General features: G+C 44.6%; 1 protein-coding gene across 14 annotated transcripts in view; it reads left to right on the top strand.

The window, feature by feature from the left end:
* Window positions 1-2: 2 nt before the first annotated feature.
* PPP1R9A (protein phosphatase 1 regulatory subunit 9A) overlaps window positions 3-21,095 on the top strand; it is a 151,440-nt gene continuing 130,347 nt past the window's right edge. For 8 of the 14 annotated variants that reach the window (XM_081931215.1, XM_081931214.1, XM_081931224.1 and 5 more), the window contains exon 1: window positions 3-115. The gene's annotated coding sequence lies outside the window, so the exon portion shown is untranslated. Of the gene's footprint in view, window positions 116-4,840; window positions 4,921-18,925; window positions 19,262-19,585; window positions 19,685-20,247; window positions 20,514-21,095 lie in introns of those variants that run through there. The other 6 variants (XM_081931217.1, XM_081931216.1, XM_081931218.1 and 3 more) reach the window with 6 other exon arrangements.

Genomic DNA, 21,095 nt, shown 5'->3' with positions numbered 1-21,095 from the left:
GTCATAATAAGAGTTCAGAGAGCTTTTCTTCCTCCTTTTTGCTTTTCTCCATAGTAAGCAATGACATCAACTTTCACAGGGGGAGAAAACCCACCTTGACTTTGGATCTTCAGACGTAAGCATTAACGAGAACTTGCTTTTAGTTTTGCACTTAGATTGCACTTAGTTAACTCATTTTGACTGCTGTTCTTGTCACCTCTGTCCTTTCCCTTTTTGAGGTGGGGTCTTTTATCTCATTGACTTTACAACAGCTCATTCCCGACAGTAATGGAAAACTTATATTGGTTAGCCTAAGAGAAAGCCATAGATACCAAAACAACTTCTTGTATTCAGCCTTTCGGGCATAAATATATAAATAAACTTCTCTCATCTGAAGGTCAGGATATACACATTTGTAAATAATAATAATGGTCGAATCTGATCCACACTGAAACAACTTGTTCACACTGATTCCCATAGAACCGAAGCGGCAGCTAAACTGGCAATGCTGGGCGTGTTTACTCAGAAGTGAGTGCCCCTGGGTTCAACAAGAGTAACTCCTGGGACTTAATGCTGCCAGGATTTTTTTTAATAGACCAGATGTTTGCTGGGGATTAACTATGTATTGGGTGTGGTTGCTGGGCGTGCTTGGAAGTAATGTCTGGATATGAAAGAGTGCTAAGGAAGTATTTGCAATGGGTCAGTGCATCTGGCTGTTAACCAGAAGGTTGGTGGTTTGAGCCCACCCAGGGCAGGATTCCTGCACTGCAGGGAATTGGACTAGATGATCCTCAGGTTCCCGTCCAACACTACAATTCTATGATTCTATTTGGGGGATGTTATTGTATGGAGGAAGTGTGAGTGCAGCTTCTGCCTCACGACTCTTCTTTCAGCTTCCACCCAAGATCACAAACTGCAGGTGATTGATGGTGGAGTTGCTGTTTGACATGAAATAACCGCAGAAACCAGCCCACGGGAGAAATGTTTGTACTATATGTTTTGAACCGGTCACTCTGCTTCTTGCAACTTGTGGTGATTTCACTGGTTTCTCTTACATTTCACAGTAAGGATTGTGGTTTTATGGCTCTGTCTCTAAGCCATTACAGCCAAGCTCTATTCTTCTCTAGTTCTGTGAATTTCATACCTTATCTCTAAGCGCAGATCAGTACAAGATGACTTCATCAGAAGGAAGCCAGAGGCTGTTATCACCAAGAATGATAACATTCACACAGTCTCTACTTCTTCTCTCGCTCCCTCACTTGGAGGCAATTGCCGGGGGGGGGGGGGTGCGGAGCTGTCAATTTTGGTTTCTCTCGTTTTCCCAGTTTTACGATCACTTCTTCACATTTCCACATCAGTCTCCACTTTTTTTAAAAAAAAGGTTCTCATGAAAATTTATCCTAATACACACATTTGTAAGCAATTTTCCCCAATACTATGCATGTTGATGTTATTTTCTTTAACATATGCCTTTTTGCGCTGTGGGTTAAACCACAGGCTTGCCGATCAGAAGGCCAGTGGTTCGAATCCCCCCCGATGGGGTGAGCTCCCGTTGCTCCTGCCAACCTAGCAGTTCGAAAGCAAGTCAAAGTGCATGTAGATAAATAGGTACTGCTCCGGCGGGAAGGTAAACGGCGTTTCCATGCACTGCTTTGGTTCACCAGAAGCGGCTTAGTCATGCTGGCCACATGACCCAGAAGCTGTACGCCGGCTCCCTCAGCCAATAAAGCGAGATGAGTGCCACAACCCCAGAGTCAGCCATGACTGGACCTGACAGTCAGGGGTCCTTTCACCTTTACCCCAATATACACAATTTTGTACACATTGCTTGGCAGGAGAACTACATTGACAAATTCAGAGGACTGTGAATTTCAAAGGATGGCTGTGTCTTGGTTTATGTATTGTTTTGGAAAGTGTGAATTGGGTAAATTCACATTTAAATGCAAACTGAATCAAACTTCTACACTACAGCCCTTTCAGGTGGGAGATGATTTGGGCCAGGGAACCCTGGCATGGTGTTGAAGGACGGAGTTGTGACAGTCACGTGACCTACCTTGGACTTCCTAAGCCAGTCTACCACCCATGGGTGTCCTGGAGGATACTATCCCTTCACATGCAACTGCCAGGCTGTGTATGAAAGTCTGTAGCTGCCTTCTGTGTATGAAATCAAGGTGTGTGTGCTATTTTGCTCGTTGCCTCAGGCAGCAAAGTGTTTTGGGCTGGCCCTGACCGCTCTGCTATTTGCAGTGAAATCAAACTGTGCCCTCCAGCTTCTGGTAAAATAAGTAGATGAGCCTTCCTTATGAATGCAGTAAGCACCAGGAACAACAACCCACATTATAGCAAACCAGAACATCAGTATGAATTGAGCCTGAATGATGCATGAAAATATCCTTAAATGTTTCTGGTCAGCAAACACCTGCATGGGGCTAAGGAGGATCTCTTTTACCAAGAATGCAAATATTTGTGGGGTGTTGTTGTTGTTTTGTTCCTTTTGCTTTTGCTCTGCCCTCAACGAGCCACTAATTTGGAAGTTGCAGTTATTGTTGCCACTCAATCTTTACTAAAAGCATTTTGTGAAATGTGAGGTCTGTAGAAAACAATTATGTGGTGTGCATACATGACTGCAAAAGAGGAAGCCAACTGTTTTCCTGGAAACAGAGAAAAGGACACTTGTTGACTACTTTAACCTTGTTAGATTCAAGGAGAGTTATTGTAGTGTTTAACAATTCACGTTCAGAAGTACCACATTCTGCATTCAAATACAGTACTGTATACAACTTGCCCTAAAACGTTTGGCTTCTTTTGGCCTCTGTAATTTATTCTAAGTATTGGCCTACTCGACAAATGCCAAATGTGTAGGATATGATTCAGAAGTGTACATGTGTGCAGTGCAGTGTCTATTGGTAGAGTTAAGGGTAACATTAAGAAATTTCAAATAAGAAGAAGAACCTGCTGTAATGGTTCTAGGGGTTGCTCGTGCGTAAATCGACACCACACCTGGCTAGGTCACCTGGGTGAACCCTTTCTGTCTGGACAGCCTCTCACCCGTGGCTGTCTCAATCGCTAGCAGAATCCGTCAGTGGGCGTTTCTTGAACTTCTTCCAGCAAAGAAGCTCTTTGAGCACCTAGTCGCCGCCTACTCTCCCTGCGCGGAAGCCTTCTGCGCAGGGAGGGTGTGGGCAGCGGAGGACCTGTGCTCTCCCCGCTGGTCTCCAGCAAGGAGTCATGGAGCCACCTCGCCAATTCCCCCATCTGCCCCCCTTCTCCACTGGTGCCACGATGAATTCCTTCCCCAGCAGATGGGCTGCTTCTCTCCCTCCCGGGACGCTCTCCTTAACCCCTCTGGAGCCCTCCCTCTCCCTCTGGCTCCGATGGCAGTTCCCTGACACCTGCCCTATCCCATAGGTCTTTAATTGTTACAGCTCAAGCTAGACCTCCATAACTGCTGGCTTTGACTGCTGTGGGGTACATCATTGAGAGAGGAAAGCAATGTCTTGATAAGACTATGGCTACATGCAGGAGGAGTGGGGGGGGGGAGAGAACTGCATTAGTTTTACTGGTTATAATGCTGGCACTTCTGTTCCAGTTTCTGATGTTCCTTTCATACTTAGTACCTTCTGGTATTGTGGAACTGTAGCTTGTATATGCCCCAAATTTTGTCAATGCAAAATGCCTACAATTTTTGAGTTAACAGGGTTGAAACTGGGTTGTTGGTTTTTTAAATGGAAGTACTGTAACATGAATTAAACATTTGCTAGATTCCACTAGATTTTACATCATGTGAAACATCACATCACATGTGAAAATAAACAGGTAAGGAAACACTTTAAAGATTAAATAAAATGCTGTCTGAATGCAGCCCATGGTATTTAAAGTTTGAGAAATGGTGCAACTCTCTCCTCACAGAGGTGCATCTCACCCCCTCAATGTGCAATTTTCATTGTATGTTGAAAATGTACCTATTTACCCTTGTGGTGTATGCCCTTGTGGTGTACCTATTTACTCTTGTGGTGTATATTTTTTAGAGCCCACTCTATTCTTATTATTGTAATTTGCTTTAAACTGTTCTAGTGTTGTATTTTTAATTGTTGTGTGACCTGTCCTGGGTAATAAATAATCTACTACTTTTACTACTACTAGGCTCAGGTATTAAGTGATGCATAAATTGTTCATAAGATGTTAAGTGATACATAAACCCACAACTTACTTGAGGGTTTGGTTCCTGGGAATCACGCAATCACATAAGAAAAGCGAGCGTAAATTGTGGGCTTACTGTATGATAAATAAATCATTTTGTAGCTGTCAGGACCAGCCTTAACTATTTTGTTGCCTCAAGTCAAGGACAAGATGGTGCCACCCCATTTGAGGCACAAAAGCTGGCCAGACTGGCAGTTGAGACTTACTTCACCACCGGTGATGAAATAACATCATTCACCACAGGTGAGAGAAATAGGTTTGCTTAGGAGGCCCAGGGTAGGCCTTGTGGTATGCACATTTCTATTTTTTTCCACAGCTTAAGGCTGATCCCTGCCCCACAACTTCTACCTGGGGAGCTGCCTCACTCTGTGTAGTGGTAGGGCCCAATCTGAGCAGCTGTCAATTCATCTAACTAGATCACATGATAGGAGACTGTTTGCTTTTGGGACCATCACCTGGTAGAAAAATGAAGTCGAATTTCTTAGGCTGTGTACACAGCATACATCTGAAGCACGTTAAAAGTGCATGGCTTTCCCCCCAAAGAATCCTGGGAACCTCACAGAGCTAGTACCCTGAACAAGCTATAGTTCCCATGATTCTTTGGAGGAAGCTTTAAATATATGGGGTGTGTGCAGCTTCAGTTTGCAAGGGGGTGAAAAGAATGTTGTGCCAGAAAGTTCCGGGGCAGTTAGCAGGACAGTTGGGCCATAGACAAGGCGCAAGGAACAGAATGGAGAACTGGTGAGTTTCAGAAACACAAATATGGCAGTTCTGTAGTACTTTGACAGAAAACAAGGTTTGGCATTAGAATGCCGGTTAATTTGTCGTGTAAGTTGGTGTAAAGAGGCAACAGTGGCCAGTGGTTTAATATGCTTGTTTATATCATTTGAAAGTTTGGGCTAAGGCAGACTTTTAGAAAGTGTTCTAACACTGACTTGCATATTCATAACTACCACATACAGTTCTTACTTGGGTCACGAGCTTTTCACAGGAGAGGAGAGGAGCTAAGATTGTATAAAATTGCTTGAGTTTTCTGTGCATTTCATGAAATTTACAGGTGGGATCCATTATGTGTCTCAAAACCACACCAACTGTCCAGAAGGAATACAGTGGGGAGGAAATGACCCATTTCAGATGGCACTATGAGATGGGCAGGTGAATCAGTGTCTGAATGGTGCTTACCTTACCTATGCGGGGAGGAAAGTTTGATTTTTGCTTCAGGCAGCAAAATGTATTGAACCAGCATTAAAAAAGTCTGCCTACCAATAAAAAATAATATGGGGTGATATATAATGATTAGGGATAAGAGAAATGCACTCTGCAGATGTTCAGAGGCACTATTAGCCCTTCACATATTTCAAGTATGGAGTACTGGCATCTGTAAACTGGTTCCGGGATTAAACTCTGGTGAAACGTATCTTAAATTCCAATCAACCCTAATGTCCCATCTTGTACAGCTGTGAAAAATCATAGCCCTTTTTCTTAGGAAAGCATAAGGCAAGCTTCCTTCCTTTGACTCTGCAGAAACAGAAGAACTTAAGAGAGAGAGGGAGAGGGAAAGAAGACATTGTCAGCACTCTGCTGTATTCCATTCTTGGTGGGGTCAGCTGTCAAGCAGCTAGCTCATGAGTTTTCCTTGAAACGTACACCACTTTGTCAGCCTTCCCTGGACATTTCTGCTTGGAGCTAAATGGTTCCAAAATGCCACCTACCACAAACATATGCCTCGTCTTTCAATATATAGCCAGCATTGGCAGCTACACTCTACACAGCTATCTCCCAACTTCAGGCTCTGTTCCAAAACTGACAAGCTTTGTCAGGGACCCAAGTGTGAGGGTGTATTAACTTTCCAGGTCCACGCCCCCTTTTCTTCACAAACTAGGAGATAAGCAGAACAAAATGACCCTGACACTTTTGCACTCTCAGGGCAAGATCCCAACAACTTTGGTTTAATGGGCTGTTTCAGCAAATCCAGTTCTTAATGTTGCACTCTGAGCGGTGCAGGATTCCGGGTGCTTACCCAGGGTTCGTGTTTCCTTTGGAAATGAGGCACAGAGGAGACTGTGGTGTCTTTATGCTATATGGTTTATTTACACATATATTCAATCTGTTCACAGCATTGGCACTCCAAAAGGGTCTTGTTTCTCCCATAGCCGCAGCCTTGAATTCAAACATGTCTCTCTGTCTTCTCACAGCTTGCTGGTTTAGTTTTGGGTCACATCACTACAACAATTTAACTCAAAACTCTGGCTTTTTCTGTTAAGGAAGGGGGCTCCACCCACCTGCCATCTTGCACCAAACTCCTTAATCCTCATCACGTCACCAGGAAGCTATCTTGGGTATTCCAAGAATTAGAAGGCTTGAGTTGCTTTTAACACTTGCTAGATTCAGGGATTAGAGAGGTCTGGCATGCAGCTTAACACCACCAAACTATTAACATTACTATATAGCTCAGATTCAGCCACACAAGTCAGAAAGGTCACCATAGATTTTTCTATATGCATGTCTGGCTTCTGATAGTGAACACTGAGTGCTAAGCAGAGGAAATTATTACCCAGGAATGCTTTTCCTGCTCTTTTACTATAATGCAAAATGGACAAAGCTTGTTTAATTGGAAGTAAAGTCCACTGACATCAATGCAGCTTACCTTCCACTTAGCAGAGTATGGGGTCAAAGTGATGGTTTGTTTGCAGTGGTATAAGCAAGACTAGTTTAAAGACTGAGTGGGCTTTGGGGCTGCAGTCGTTTTTGGAATTTCCCGGCTGAATACCCTGATCCCCACATTGTTGTAAAATCCTTCCTCCAATTTAAATGACTGCGTGGTGTATTGGCCCTTCAGACTTGCCATATCAGGAAGTTGCTGAGTCAGCTGTCAGGCACTATGCTTTCAGTTTCAGTTCTGTATTCCCAAGCAGTGCTTTGCTGTATCTTCTGTCTCCCTAATCTTCTTGTTACTGAAGTCCTTGTTAGTTGCATAGTCTCTGTGTGGCCTCCTCTTACTGGCATGTTTTAGACCTTCTGGACTTCTATTACTAGTAAAAAAATGTTTACATTTGCCAGGGCAAATAGCTATACCTCATCCTATCCCGATAATTATTAAGCATTTTGTTTTATCCTGGCCTTCAGCCAAAGAAGACTCCAAAGTGGCTTACAAATATTGGTGAGAAGAAAAACCTTGCCCTCAGGCTCACAATGCTCATATATGACACAAAAGGAAAAGGACTAGAAGTGTGAGAAGGAAAAAAGCAAGCTCAGGCACTAATTCTTAATTACAGAGGTCTGTGGTGAACATTGCAGGAACGCAATAAATTTTGAGAGGCACTAAAAGTGGCTGGTCTTTCAACAGAATTAAGAGAGAGGCTGTACAATCACTCTCCATATGACTACTGAAAACGCTGCTGTGAATGACAGATGATGGTGGTGGTCCATAAAACAAAATTCACCTCAGAGCATTGTCACTGGGGTAGCTATCTCCAATAATGCTGTGAGGATGTGTGTTCCTGATATCCTGTTCCTAAGTCAGCTGTTACCTTTCTACTTAGCTATATAACAGTAACCTATATACATCTGGAATATGATCAAAGTCCAGGTGACATTCATAATGTGAAAAAGTTTAATTTATACTTATAACTATTACCAGCAATGTAATGATGGAGTTTGAGGTCTGATCTGTACAAGGTAACAAAGATCTGACTTCCAGTACCCAAAGCACCAAGAATTCTAGGTCACTATTGCTGAGCAGGGCAAAAATTTGTGGGAAATGTGGCCATTTTGCCATCTTTCTCACTGTTGGAAACAGACAAGCCTTATAAACCTGTTTTTCTTTCCTTATCTACTTGAAACCCAGCAAGACATCACAGGCCAAAGCTGCTCAACTTGAGTTGCTCTTATGTTTGCAATGACGGCCTTAAATTTAATTATCTGGTTGAATTTCTGTAAGATATTTGTACATTTTTTATAGGAAAGTAAAAAAGTGGAATGTGTAAATCAACCCGAGCTGAAAATCGTAATGTCTTATGTGTCATTGTGAAAGGAAAATAAAGCACTTCAGTAAATAAAAAACAATGAAACAGTTACCATCAATTAGAACCGAAAAGGCAGACACAATTCAGAAGAAAATTAGAACATCAAAGTCAGCCTTAACAAGGTTAATTAAGCTGCCTGAACAAAAATGTGTGTTTATGTTTTTAAAACTGTTGTAAATCTCTTGGAGACCTTTAGGTAATAAGCAACTTAGAAGTCTAATAACTAAATAAAAAGATGATCCGAAATACAATCCAACAAAGACAAGAATAGCATGTAAAGAAATACATAAAGAGCAGAACAAAAACCAAACACACAGTTCAAGCTCAGTTTAAATGCCTGGGAGAATAAAAAGAATGTTTTTGGCTGGCACACCAAAGATAAGCTTCCTTGTGGAGAGAATTTCACAATTGGAGTGCCACCACCAAGAAGTCCCTTTCCCTAATTGCCATCCGCTATATCTAGACCAAGAACTAGATTTCTTTTCTTTTTGCATTTTGAGGCACAATGTTCTCGAATGTGCAAGAGCTGGTCTTCTATTACATTATTTTTGTGTCCAGTAAACAGAATAGAACAGAGCAAGCTCTCTTTAGATGAGTACCCATAGTTCCTGGATCTATTACAGATTAATCCTGAAATGTGGATGCACCCAAATGCCACGGTGAAAGCAACTCTAAGACTAAAATAATATTTGTAACTTTGCAATTATTTTCCCCTTCGCCGCTTCTGCCCCATTTTCCAGTGTATTCGGGATTAATGTTATCTTCAGTTCTGCAGCTGCTTGTGAAATGGAACCCTACAGGTGCACTATCAAAATTATTACAATACAGTAAACCAACTCCATTTATTAGCTTCACAAGCACTGTTTTGTGGAATGTGTGGATAAGCCGTACCAAATTCCATGTAGGCATTTGACAAGAAGAGCTTTGGACAGTAACCTGTACCTGTACAGAATTTGCAGAGTGCTGTGTGAGGAAACCAACAAGACATAACATTTATGGAGTATTTTACTGATCTACCTTGTCACACCCTACATGGAAGGCTAGCAAGGAAGCAAGACTGGTTAGTAATATAAAGACTTTCAGGCTCCAACTGTCTCTCCACTTCCCTGGGAGTAAGTCCCCACTGGACATCATAGAATTTATTTCTGAGTAGATGTGTGCAAGATTGTACATTGTCTTACATGTACTTTCCTTCTAAAGGTGGCTTCCCACATTTCTACTGATGTGGGAAGGGGGGGACACATTGTTAGGTAACTCTTCCCATGGGGCTCTTTTAGACTTGGAAGAGCAGACAGCTGGGAAGCCCTCTGAGTGCTGGAGAAATGTTTAACGGAAAGAAAAATGCACTCACCACCCACAGGAATAAAGTAAACTCAACCTTGCACCTAGCAAAATTCTGAAGAAATCTGAATGTGTCCTGATAATGAAGAAGAAAGAGAGAAGCTGCTCCCCCCCCCCCCGAAGAAATCATTCGAGAAACTGAATAGCAGGTTTTGGCACAGCATTGCTTAAAATCCCCCAGAATGCCCTGTAAAGCTTGAGACACCATTTCCTGTGGGAAACAGACAGAAATTGAAATGATGGCCCTCTGTGCTGGGCAGGGCTGATGAGAGTTGCAGTCCTAAACATCTGGAGAGGACCAGTGTGGGGGTGCCAATCTTAGACTAAAAGAACTGACTTTGGTAAAATATATGTATTTCCAGTGCTTTTTCTCTTTAAAAAAAATGTTTAGGGGAACTCTCATCTTCCTACTCATATTGAAATACTGCCCCTCAGTGAGGCCAAACTTAGATTCACAAAACGTTTAAGGGGAGGCGTCCCCCCCAGAAAAAAGCACTGTCTATTTCTAGCTTTTCAATATGCTGAAGTCGTAAGTGGCTGGAGGGCTGTTCATAGAAGGCTGTTGCAATGTGACAGTGGAGGCTGGTCCATTAGGGACTCTGACTGTCATTGGCTCTGGCCTCACCTGCACCGGATCGCTCTGTCTTCTAACCTACCAGTCCCAAAGGACACCAGTCACTGCTGGACAATGGGCAGTGCACTTTCCAGCTGAGAGCTATGCTACCTTGTATGTTGTTCCCAGGTTGATTGCTGGTGAGGCCTGCATCTGTTGTGGAAGCTTTGAAAGGCTGTAAAGGAAGAGCAAGCAAGCAAGCAAAAAGTGGAGATGCAGAACTCTTCCTCCAGCATTGTACAAATCTCTCTGGAGGCATGTGGCTGAGACCTGACAGCTCTGCAGATGTGTAGAGCTACGTGAAAAATGATGCTAATTAAAAACAGAAGGCAGAGCGAAGGGTCAGTGGCACCGTGAAGGCATTAGTAATCAAGAAGGGAGCGCATTTGCCTTCAGTGGTGTTCAAAGCCCCTTACAGGTGGCGTTGCAGAAGAGCGGTTCGCTGTTTTAGCCGTAAAAGTTCCTATCTCTTGATTTTTTGGGAGGCCATTTTAAAAGCATCATGCCCTATCTTCCGCACCATCGCTTCAGCTTATACATAGAATATTCTGGTTGCCGCTTTCATAGATGCACCATAAAGTTTACAGCAATGAGGCCAGATGTTATAATTTCCCTGTGCAGAAAAGCACTTTCCTCAGCACCTGGGAACATCATGAATAAATTCTCAGATGTAACAGTCATAGTTTCAGGGTGCGTCTTTTATCAGGGTGTATACATGCAGGTTTTATGTGGTAGATGAAGTTGTGGGTTAGGGGGGAGCCCATTTTGTTCATGCATCTTCCATCATGAAGGTGCTAGCAGTTTTTTATGTAGGAAAATAGCAGTGTCCATTACTAATAAAGGTAAAGGTAAAGGGACCCCTGACCATTAGGTCCAGTCGTGGCCGACTCTGGGGTTGCGGCGCTCATCTCGCTTTATTGGCCGAGGAAGCCAGCGTACAGCTTCCAGGTCATGTGGCCACCATGACTAAGCCGCTTCTGGCGAACCAGAGCAGCGCACGGAAACGCCGTTTACCTTCCTGCTGAAGCAGTACCTATTTATCTACTTGCACTTTGACGTGCTTTCAAACTGTTAGGTTGGCAGGAGCAGGGACCGAGCAATGGGAGCTCACCCCGTTGTGGGGATTCGAACCGCTGACCTTCTGATCGGCAAGCCCTCGGCTCTGTGGTTTAACCCACAGTGCCACCCGCGTCCCGTCCATTACTAATATTGTAGTGATATTATTTCTGTGTAATGTAGCACAGCAGCAAACAGACAAAAAGACCAGCACAACTTCTTGCCAGACTGTAAAGACTCTGCGTATTATAAACAATGATGCACAAGCTTTATAAAGTAAAAGTACAGTGGTACCTCGGGTTAAGAACTTAATTTTTTCTGGAGGTCCGTTCTTCAGCTGAGGTACCACTTCAGCTAATGGGCCCTCCTGCTGCTGCCGCCACATGATTTCTGTTCTCATCCTGAAGCAAAGTTCTTAACCCGAGGTACTATTTCTGGGTTAGTGGAGTCTGTAACCTAAAGCGTCTGTAACCCGAAGTGCCTGTAACCCGAGGTACCACTGTAGTGTTACCTGACACCCATGACATAGACTACTGGATAGCATTATAAAACTTGTATTGTCACATCTGACGCAATGGGAAGTGCTCTGATTGAACAGATTGGCTGTGGCAGGTCTTCTATGGGTGTGGCGTGGGGAAATTGGGTAGTACTTTGACCCTGCTTGCTTTTCTTTGGGTGGGTAAGGGGGCAAGAAGCAGAAGGAAATGGCAGTGGCTCAAGTAATTTTGCTGCCTGAGGCAAAGGGCACCAGCTGTTGCACCAAGCTGATCAGACCAGCAGATGATAATTTCAGGTATTTATATACCACACACTATTCAGAATATGTAAGTGGCGTACAAAAAATGTTAAAAACAATGCAAAGAATAAGAACGACTAAAATTTATCATGGAAACAGAAAACTACCTTAAAATGCCTGCTGGAATAAGAAATTATTTGTTAATACTTTGGCAATGGGACTGTATCTGAGTGCAACAGGCTGGCTAAGTGATTGCAGGGAAGGTTTCATGGAACACACAACTTTGTCCTTTGATAGATGGAAACATTCACTGCCCATTGCCATGCACTGCGGCACCTGCCACCTAACTACCAAATGATAGGGCCAGCCCTGGGGAAACATCCACAGAAAATGGATATATTTTTGAAATTTACCCAGCATGTTTTGAGTGTATTGTTCTTCATCAGGCTTATTTTACTTCTGTTACTCTTTTAATGAAATTCACAGTTCTGTGAAGTTTGTAATGGAGTTCTACTGCAAAGAAATTTTTACAAAATGCATGTACTTGGTGGAATGTGTGCCCAAAACAGCATATACTGGTGAAAATAACATATTATTAATAGACATTCCTTGCAAAAAAAATTGTGTACATTAGTAAAAACAGCATACCAAAAAAAGTGTTTATCAGGAGAAATTTGAACTAAAATGCTGACAAATTTTCTTGAAGGTTCTTTTTTTTCTTGACCAGAAATTGCTGCAGCCATGTAGAGAACTAAATTTAATATGGGAAAATTAGAAACGGGGAGAACATGAAACTGGCAGAATCGACCCCCTGTATGTGTGACTTGGGTTTTCAGTGATGAAGAACCCCATCTTCACACAAAATTGGCCATGCTGATGGGAGTTGGAGTCCGACAGTATCTGGAGGACCATAAGTTCCCCCATCCCTGAGCTATGTGAAGATTTAATGAGCTCAGGCACTCTTGCTATCACAATTCACATATTTTCTGATTCGCTCTGGAAATTCCCTTTACCAACTCCCAACACTGCTGTTCCATTATTAATGAAAAGAAATGTTTATGAATGAATGTAACGAGAACTCCATTGTTCAATTACTGCCCTCAGTAACCAGCCAAATATGTGACCCCTTTTTTGTTAAATTGTTAATTATATAGTTTTGTTAGCATTATCGGTGGTTCTTTTCTGGACAAAGAGCTCTCTGAAGCAGTCTCCAAGCTGTCAAGCTGGTTACTATTTCTTAAGTAAATCTAGGACCAATTCTGAAATACTAATAAGCCTTTTTAATGAAGTCTCGATGTTCAGAATATGTGGTTTATATAGCAGGCTCACCAAATTGGCTGGGGAGCAAAATGGATAATTCATTTAGTGTTCTTCTTGGGTACAGCCCATTGAACTAAATAGGACTTCTGAAGACATCTGATGTGGATTGTGCTTTATTTTCTACAAGAAAACAAGAGCATACATCCATCAGATTAAAAAAAAAACATTAAACACATCCTTATTTACAGTAATGTGTCAAATTGTTTTATATTCATTTATATTTATTTAATTAGATTTAATATCCATTTTCTATTATAAGGTCCCAGGTTGGGTTGCAACAGTAAATATACAATCATAAAACAAATAAAACAGTTACATAGTACATTAACAGTGCAATCCTATTCATGTTTACTCAACGATAGCAGTCCCACTGTGTTCAGTGAGGCTTTCTGATAAGTGTGTTTAGAAATTCAACCAATGCCAACTATCATTTCAGAAAAGGGGCAATCAAGATTGGTTTGTTAAGTTGCAACATATTTTTAACTTGGGGAAAACTTGAAGGTCTATGTTACAAGCTATATTTCTCAACCAATATTTTTAGATTACAGTGGTACCTCTGGTTACGTACTTAATTCGTTCCGGAGGTCCGTTCCTAACCTGAAACTGTTCTTAACCTGAAGCACCACTTTAGCTAATGGGGCCTTCTGCTGCCGCGGCGGCGCCAGAGCACAATTTCTGTTCTCATCCTGAAGCAAAGTTCTTAACCCGAGGTACTATTTCTGGGTTAGTGGAGTCTGTAACCTGAAGTGTATGTAACCTGAAGCATATGTAACCCAAGGTACCACTGTAATGTATTTGCTGTTTCTTTAAGAAACATTTGTGGGTCATACCTACGGGACCGCCTCTCCTGGTATGTCCCATGAAGGACCTTATGTTTTTCAAATAAAAACATCTTGGAGATCCCGGGCCACAGGGAGGTTAGGCTGGCCTCAACCAGAGCCAGGGCTTTTTCGGCCGTGGCCCCAATCTGGTGGAATGCTCTGTCACAAGAGACTAGGGCCCTGCGAGACTTGACATCTTTCTGCAGGGCCTGCAAGACAGAGCTGTTCCACCAGGCCTTTGGCCAAGGCACAGTCTGACCCCCTCTCTCCTTCTGTAATCTTCATAGAACTCTAGCCCAATGGTTGCCATTAATTTGATTCTGAATGGATTTTAGAATGTATTTCAATTAATTGACTGTGATTTTGTGTAAACTGTGCTATTTTTACTGTTGTTTGCCGCTCTGAGCCCGGCTTTGGCTGGGGAGAGCGGGATATAAATAACATTTTATTATTATTTTTATTATTATTTACACCGTGCATGTAAATCTCTGTGATGCCACTTTAAACAGCTGTGGCTTCCCCCAAAGAATTCTGGGAGCTGTAGTTTGTTAAGGGTGCTGAGAGTTGTTAGGAGAACCCTGTTGCCCTTCCAGAGCTATAGTTTTCAGAATGCTTTAACAGGAAACTCTAGGAATTGTAGCTCTCTAAGGGGAACAGGGGTCTCTTAACCACTGTCAAACCCCTTAATAAACTACAGCTCCAGAATTCTTTGAGGGAAGCCACAGCTGTTTAAAGTGGCATCACAGAGATTTACATGCATGGTGTAAATTTGGCCTTGCTCTCTGTTACTTCAGAGAACAGGATTATAACCAACGGGCAGAAAGTGCAGGGAAGCAGGTTTTGGCTAAGGATAAAAGAAACTTATTAATGGCAAGAGCAGTTCAGCTGCCTTGGGAAGTCATGGTCTCTTGTTCACAGGAGGTTTTTAAGCAGAGGCTGGGTGCCCTTTCAGGGGTCACTTTAGTTGCAACACTCCTGCACTGAGTAGGGTATTGGGCTAGATTGTGTCTGTGGATCTCTTCCACATATAAATTTCTGTGAGTCTTAATGCCATGTGTGTGTGATCGCATCAAAAATGAAACAAAAGGACTTGTACAGTAGTACAGTACCTTGGGTTAAGAACTTTATTCATTCTAGAGGTCCATTCTTAACCTGAGGTACCACTTTAGCTAATGCGGCCTCCTGCTGCCACTGCGCCACCAGAGCACAATTTCTGTTCTCATCCTGAAGCAAAGTTCTTAACCCGAGGTACTATTTCTTGGTTAGCGGAGTCTGTAACCTGAAGCACCTGCAACCCGAGGTACCACTGTAGATAAATCTGGAAATAAAAAATGAACAAGATAGAATTCGTAATGCATTGGCCTTGCAATGGGCCCCGGATCCAGAAATACAAGTCAGATTAAAAGAATTCAGATGAAAGACCTTTCTCAGGGAACATCTCCCTGCAGAAGAAGTTGCACGCTATCTCCCCCTGCTCTTCTGGAAAAGCAAGGCTACGCGGATTCCACTATGAATACATTAAACTTAGCAGGAACACTTGGAGCAATGTCGACTGTTAGTAATAATGAATGAACAATGAGATTGGAGGGAGAATAAATTGAAATCAACCCACTGGAATGTTTTGTTTAGCCATGCACAAAAATGATACTGAAACTGCACACAGAGTAGCTTTTCACACTCCACGCAGAACGCTAAGGGGAGAGATGGCCTCAGCAAGCTCAGGACCAGGTGACCCGGGAGGCTGTCCCTGTAGGTCATTGTGATATGTGGGAGAGTTTCTCCTAAAGGTCCCCAAGACAGCAGAGTTACTGTGATCAGGTAACTCAGATCAGGGCTTTTAGTGTGGCTGTCCCTGTTCTGTGGAACAGCGTTGCTGTCAACATACAACAGGCGCCCACTATCTGAACTTTATGGAAACAATCAAAGACAATTGTGCTGCGACAAGCTTTCCCAGCTGAATGAATAGGTCACTGTTGTGGTTGTCTCCTTAAAAAATTTTTCAATTGCTTTAACTTGCTCTTTTCTGCACCACTTTAAACTAGGTTCCTTTAGCTGTTTTTATAATATTATGTCCTTCACCTTGAGATGAGGATGGTGAGAGTTCCTGGGATAGCTCAGTCGGTACTCTTAATCTCAGGGTTGTGGGTTTGAGCCCCACATCGGGCAAAGGATTCCTACATTGCAGAGGGCTGGACTAGATGAACCTCGTAGTCCCTTCCAAATCTGCAGTTCTGTGATTATATAACCAAAATGGTTGTTTAATAAGAGCAGCCCTGCTGGATTAGACCAAGGACTCATCTAGTCCAAGAACCTGCTCCCCACAGAGGCCAGCCATATGTCCCATGGGAAACTAATGAACAGGGCTTGAAGGCAAGTTAGTGACTTTTCCTGCTGCTGTTCCTCATACAGGATGGGGCTGATGGGAGCTGCAGTCCAAATCATTTGGAGGGCACCAGGTTGGCAAAGGCTTTTTAGAGCATCTCACATCTACTCTTGGAGGTTCCATGTAGCCATCGTAGCTATTGATAGGCATATCCTTTGTGAATTAGTCTAGTCACCCTTCAATGCCATCTAAGCTAGTGGCCTTCAGCACCTCAACTTTTAGCAGCAGATTGTGAATCTTGCAAAGTTCTTTTAAACATTTTGTCTCACCTGAATCTACTGCTAGCCAATTTTGCATATTATGCATAGTTTTATAAACCTCTTACTACAGTGGTACCTTGGTTTACAACCATAAACTGTTCCGGACGTCCACTTGTAAACCAAAACAGGTTGTAACCCAAGGCGCACTTTCGCCAATGGGGCCTCCAATTTTTTTTTTGTTCGTAATAATAAAAAAGGATTGTAATCCAAAAAAATGTTGCAAACCAGGACATGCTCTCAGAGTTTTCTCCCCCCCCCTTTTCTTTTGTAAACTAAATGTTCCAAATGTTTCAGCCATTCTTAGTTTGGAAGAGTGTCCCAACCTGAACTGACTATTCATTCCCGTAGTTTTTTTTTCCTGCACCTTTCCCAAAGCTGTTTTTGGGATGGGATAAGCAGAAATGTACATAGCACTTACAAACTTTGCTGCACCATGTATTTATATAAGCACGTTGTAATATAAGTATTGCTATTTTCTGTCCCTTTCCTAATTTTCCCCAGCATTCCTTTTGTATATCACATTAGAAGTTGTATTTTTTATGGATTGTATGTTGTGATGTGTATTTGTAATTGAAGTTACAGAACAAGGCCCTCAGTGATTTTTCAGCTGTATTTCAAGGGCATAGCTAGACATTCATATAAGACACCTGGTTTGCTGTGCTCTTTGGATGAGCCCAAGTAGTTAGTTATCCAAGTCCCCAAAGCCACTGTTTCCCTTTGGTCATTGTCAGATACCCATCCTGTAGATGCTTTTCCTTGGATCCACCATTTTGTTCCTCCTCTTGACTGACCACTTTTGTTGTACTCCCTTGGCGTGGCAATTTGTGTGTAGAGCCTGATAGAAAAGTGAGGTATAAATGCTGCTCCCCCTTGCACCTTGGCTGTTTTCTCTGATGCTGTTTACACTTTATAGTGCATATTCTATGGCCATGTATATTTTATTAAAAACAGCCGATTATTTCTACTGAAGAACAGAACTTTGTTAGTTCTGGATCAAACTTCTTTAAATATAAACTGCAAAAATTCTCAAGGAAATGGTGCATTTGTAGATTCATTTGCAAATATTCTAGAGTTCTGTGTGTCTGAAATGTAGTTTCAGGGGCAGCGTATCATTCAATGCTAGTAGTTGTGTGCTAAGAGCAAGGTAGGACAGCATCTCCAGAAACAGCTGGGGATGTCCGAAACCTGGAGATCCTCTGCCAGTCAGCGTAGACAATATTGAACTAGGTGGACCAGCATTTTACCACTGCCAGCCAGTGCGGACAATAAATACCGAGCTAGATGAGCCAACTCTGTTAAAAGGCAGCTTCTTATGAGGAATATTGCATTTAGCTGGGAACTGTGTTTTTGACCACTATGCTTACTACATGACCCTGTAAGTTTCTTTTGTTGTTTGGGGCAAGTAACCCACAGCCCTCCAGATATTGTTGGAACTCCAATTCCCACCAGCCCGAGCAGCGCTGCCAATGGTCAGGGATGCTGGGAGCTGTAGTCCAACAGTATCTGGTAGCCGCCCTTAAAGTGCAAGTGTGGCGACTTCAGACGTGCAACCAGTAATGGGGAGGGCGCGTGGCCATTATTCCGTTAATTTCCACGCGGCCTGGCAGGTCAGCTGAGCTCGGTCCCGAGCTTCGAGGGGCAAATCTGTGTTCCCACTCCTCCAGCGCCAGTTCCAAACGCAGCTTCTGTTCGAAAACCGAAGTACCCCCGACGGTTGCGTGAACGTGGGGTGTCTTGAAAAAAAAACAACCCCACGCGCAACCCAGGACACTGGAGAATTTCACCCCTGAGGCGCAGACGGAGTCAGAGGCGTGTAAGAGTCTCTCGCCAGGGGACTCAATCCGCTTCCCTCTTGGGAACCGCTGCGAAAGAAAGCGGGAGCCTCAAGCAGCCTAGGACGCCCGCGAGAGGCGGGCTGCACGCGGGCCAGCGGGGAGCGCCTGAGAGGCCAAGCGGCGCGGGTCGCCTCTCGTCGTCCTTTCCCGCTCCGGCCGGGCGCGTTGTCGCCGCCGAGCTGCTGCTGCTGCTGCGTGGCTTTGGCGCCTTCTTCCCACCCACCTCCCCAGCCTCCCTCTCCCAGCGGGGCAAACCATTGCAGCGCGCCGAGGAGGTGAGGCACCTGTCAGGCGCTCTTGGCCCGGAGAGGCCGAGGGCCGCCCGAGCTGGCCGGCGTGCTCCCTCCCTAGGGCCGCCCGGGACCCGCCTGCCTGCCTGCCTGGGCGTCCCCTGGAGGCCGAGCGGGCGGCGGGAAGCCCGGCTGGTGGTGGAGCCGAGCGCGGGAACCTTCCTCCCCCCGCCCACCCCGCGCAGCGTCTCAGGCGCCACCGCCGCCTGCAATGGCGTGCAAGAGCCGAGTCGGAGGAGCTTGCTGCTGCCGGGCAAGCTGCGGGCGGCGGCGGCGGCAGCAGCAGTGCCGGGAGGTGGCAGGCCGGTGGACAGCACGGCGGCAGCAGTAGCCGGAGCAGCAGGAAGAGAAGCGGAGGGGGATCGAGAGGCGGCGGGGCTTTTGCAACTCCGACTCTCCCGGGTAAGGTGCCGCGGTGAGCCCCCCCCCCCCCTTGCAAAACAAAACCTGCCTGTGTGGGGCTCGCTGTGGCTTGACTCCTGCGGCCGGGAGCAGCTTTTGTTTCGCGAGCACCGAAAGTGGGCAGGCTGGCTGGTTCGCTTGCAAGGCTCGTGAGCGCCGTCTTGCTCCCTGCATTCTTGCACAGCCGCCGCTCCTGTTGCAAGGTGCTTCCCGGCTCCCGCGTTTCCTGCTGGGCAGCTTAGCAGCGGGTTTTTTTTCTCTCTTCCTTTTTCTTCCCCGGCGGGGACAGAGTTGTGCCTTTTGGCCACTTTCCTATAGGGAGCGTGAAGGACGTCGCGCTGGGCTGGAGAGAGAAAGGAAACGAAGGAAAGAAGGGGATTTATCGCCACACTTACTAGCTGGCAATATACCACCCCTCCCCGGGTGGGTTTCTTGCACGAGCGACGCCGAAACAGCGAAGCGTGGAGGTTGGGGAAAGGTTCTGCGCCTTGAGATTGATTAGACTCTCACCTTCGCTATTATTTGCAAATGACCCTTCCACGCCCCCCCCCTCAATTAATTGCATGCTTGGGGACCAGAGAGAGAGAGAGGCAGGCGATTTGGAGGCAGGGATGTGGTTCTCTTCCAAGGAAGGGATTGGGGGGCATTAACGGCCACATTGCAACGTTGCTTAGGAGCAAATAACCGCTTAGTTGTCAGGGCTGGAGAACAGACGCAATATGGGCGCGAGTCTTGTAATCTGTCTCGCAGCCCCGGCAGCGCGTTGACTCAGGCAGGCGGGAGCATGCGGGGGGCGGGAGGCGGAGGCCGGTCGGGGCCGGAGCGAGCCGAGCCAGGTCCACATGTGTGCGTTGCCCGGGTCGGTCGCTTCGGGAGGCTTGCAGCTGCGGCGAAGTTGTAGCGGCGGAGGAGGCGGAAACAGAAGGGCGCTAATGAGAGATTTTGCTCTATTATTAGTCATGTGCTGCTCTTCTGTATTTCTTTAGGGCTGCTTGCTCAGGCTGGAAGCAAAACCCATTTCCTCCTCCTCCTCTATTAAACGACGCCAAGGGACTCTGCCAGCCCCCGTATTCCTCCTTGCCGGGAGGGCAGGACGCTCGGGATTCATATAAAATGCCACTTGCCGTACAGATTTTACCGAGATCCAGACTGGGAAATGGACAGATTTAGCCTGCATTGAGGTTTCCTCTTCCCCCTTTCACTGCACCTTTCATGGTTCTTTGTCATGCTGAATATACCCCAAGGGGAACAGGCAAGTCTTTACCATACCAAATTATTTGCTTCCTGCAAGTTCCAAATTTCTGTGCATGTGATTTCTCTGTCCCTCATTTCTCTCTCTTCCCCCCACCCCTACAATCTCAGAGCGAGTTTATTAATTTGTTCATTTGGTGGTGGTGGTGTTTTGAAAATGAAGGCAGCAAAGGGAACGTGTCACTCATGGCTGCATCACACCATTTCACAGTGGTAGAGATATGTGTACCTGACTCTTCATCGCCATTTGAAGGAAACTTTAATGATAAAATACATTGGTATAATGCAGAACTGTTGTACAGTTGAATAGCGTGTATATGCATGTACATACATTGACTGTTGGGAAAGAGAGGGATTAGGTCTTGGTCCTACACAGTCCCCAGTCTCAGTCATGTGATAGCAGAATAATGATTTGTTTATGATAGGAATTTACTTCACTTACTGTTGTCTTCTGCTGTTACTCCATATAATGATCCAGAGTTCTGAGTAATGAAATCCAAAATGGGTTCTAAAAGATGGAGTCCTGATTAGCCCTCACTTAAATGAAGTTCTGAAGATACTATAACATTCCATCATGATGTTG

This window comes from Podarcis melisellensis, assembly GCF_964234715.1.
Source record: "Podarcis melisellensis genome assembly, chromosome: 12".
Taxonomy (NCBI): domain Eukaryota; kingdom Metazoa; phylum Chordata; class Lepidosauria; order Squamata; family Lacertidae; genus Podarcis; species Podarcis melisellensis.
Note: the sequence above shows the minus strand (reverse complement) of the source record. Positions and strands in the feature narration are given on the sequence as shown.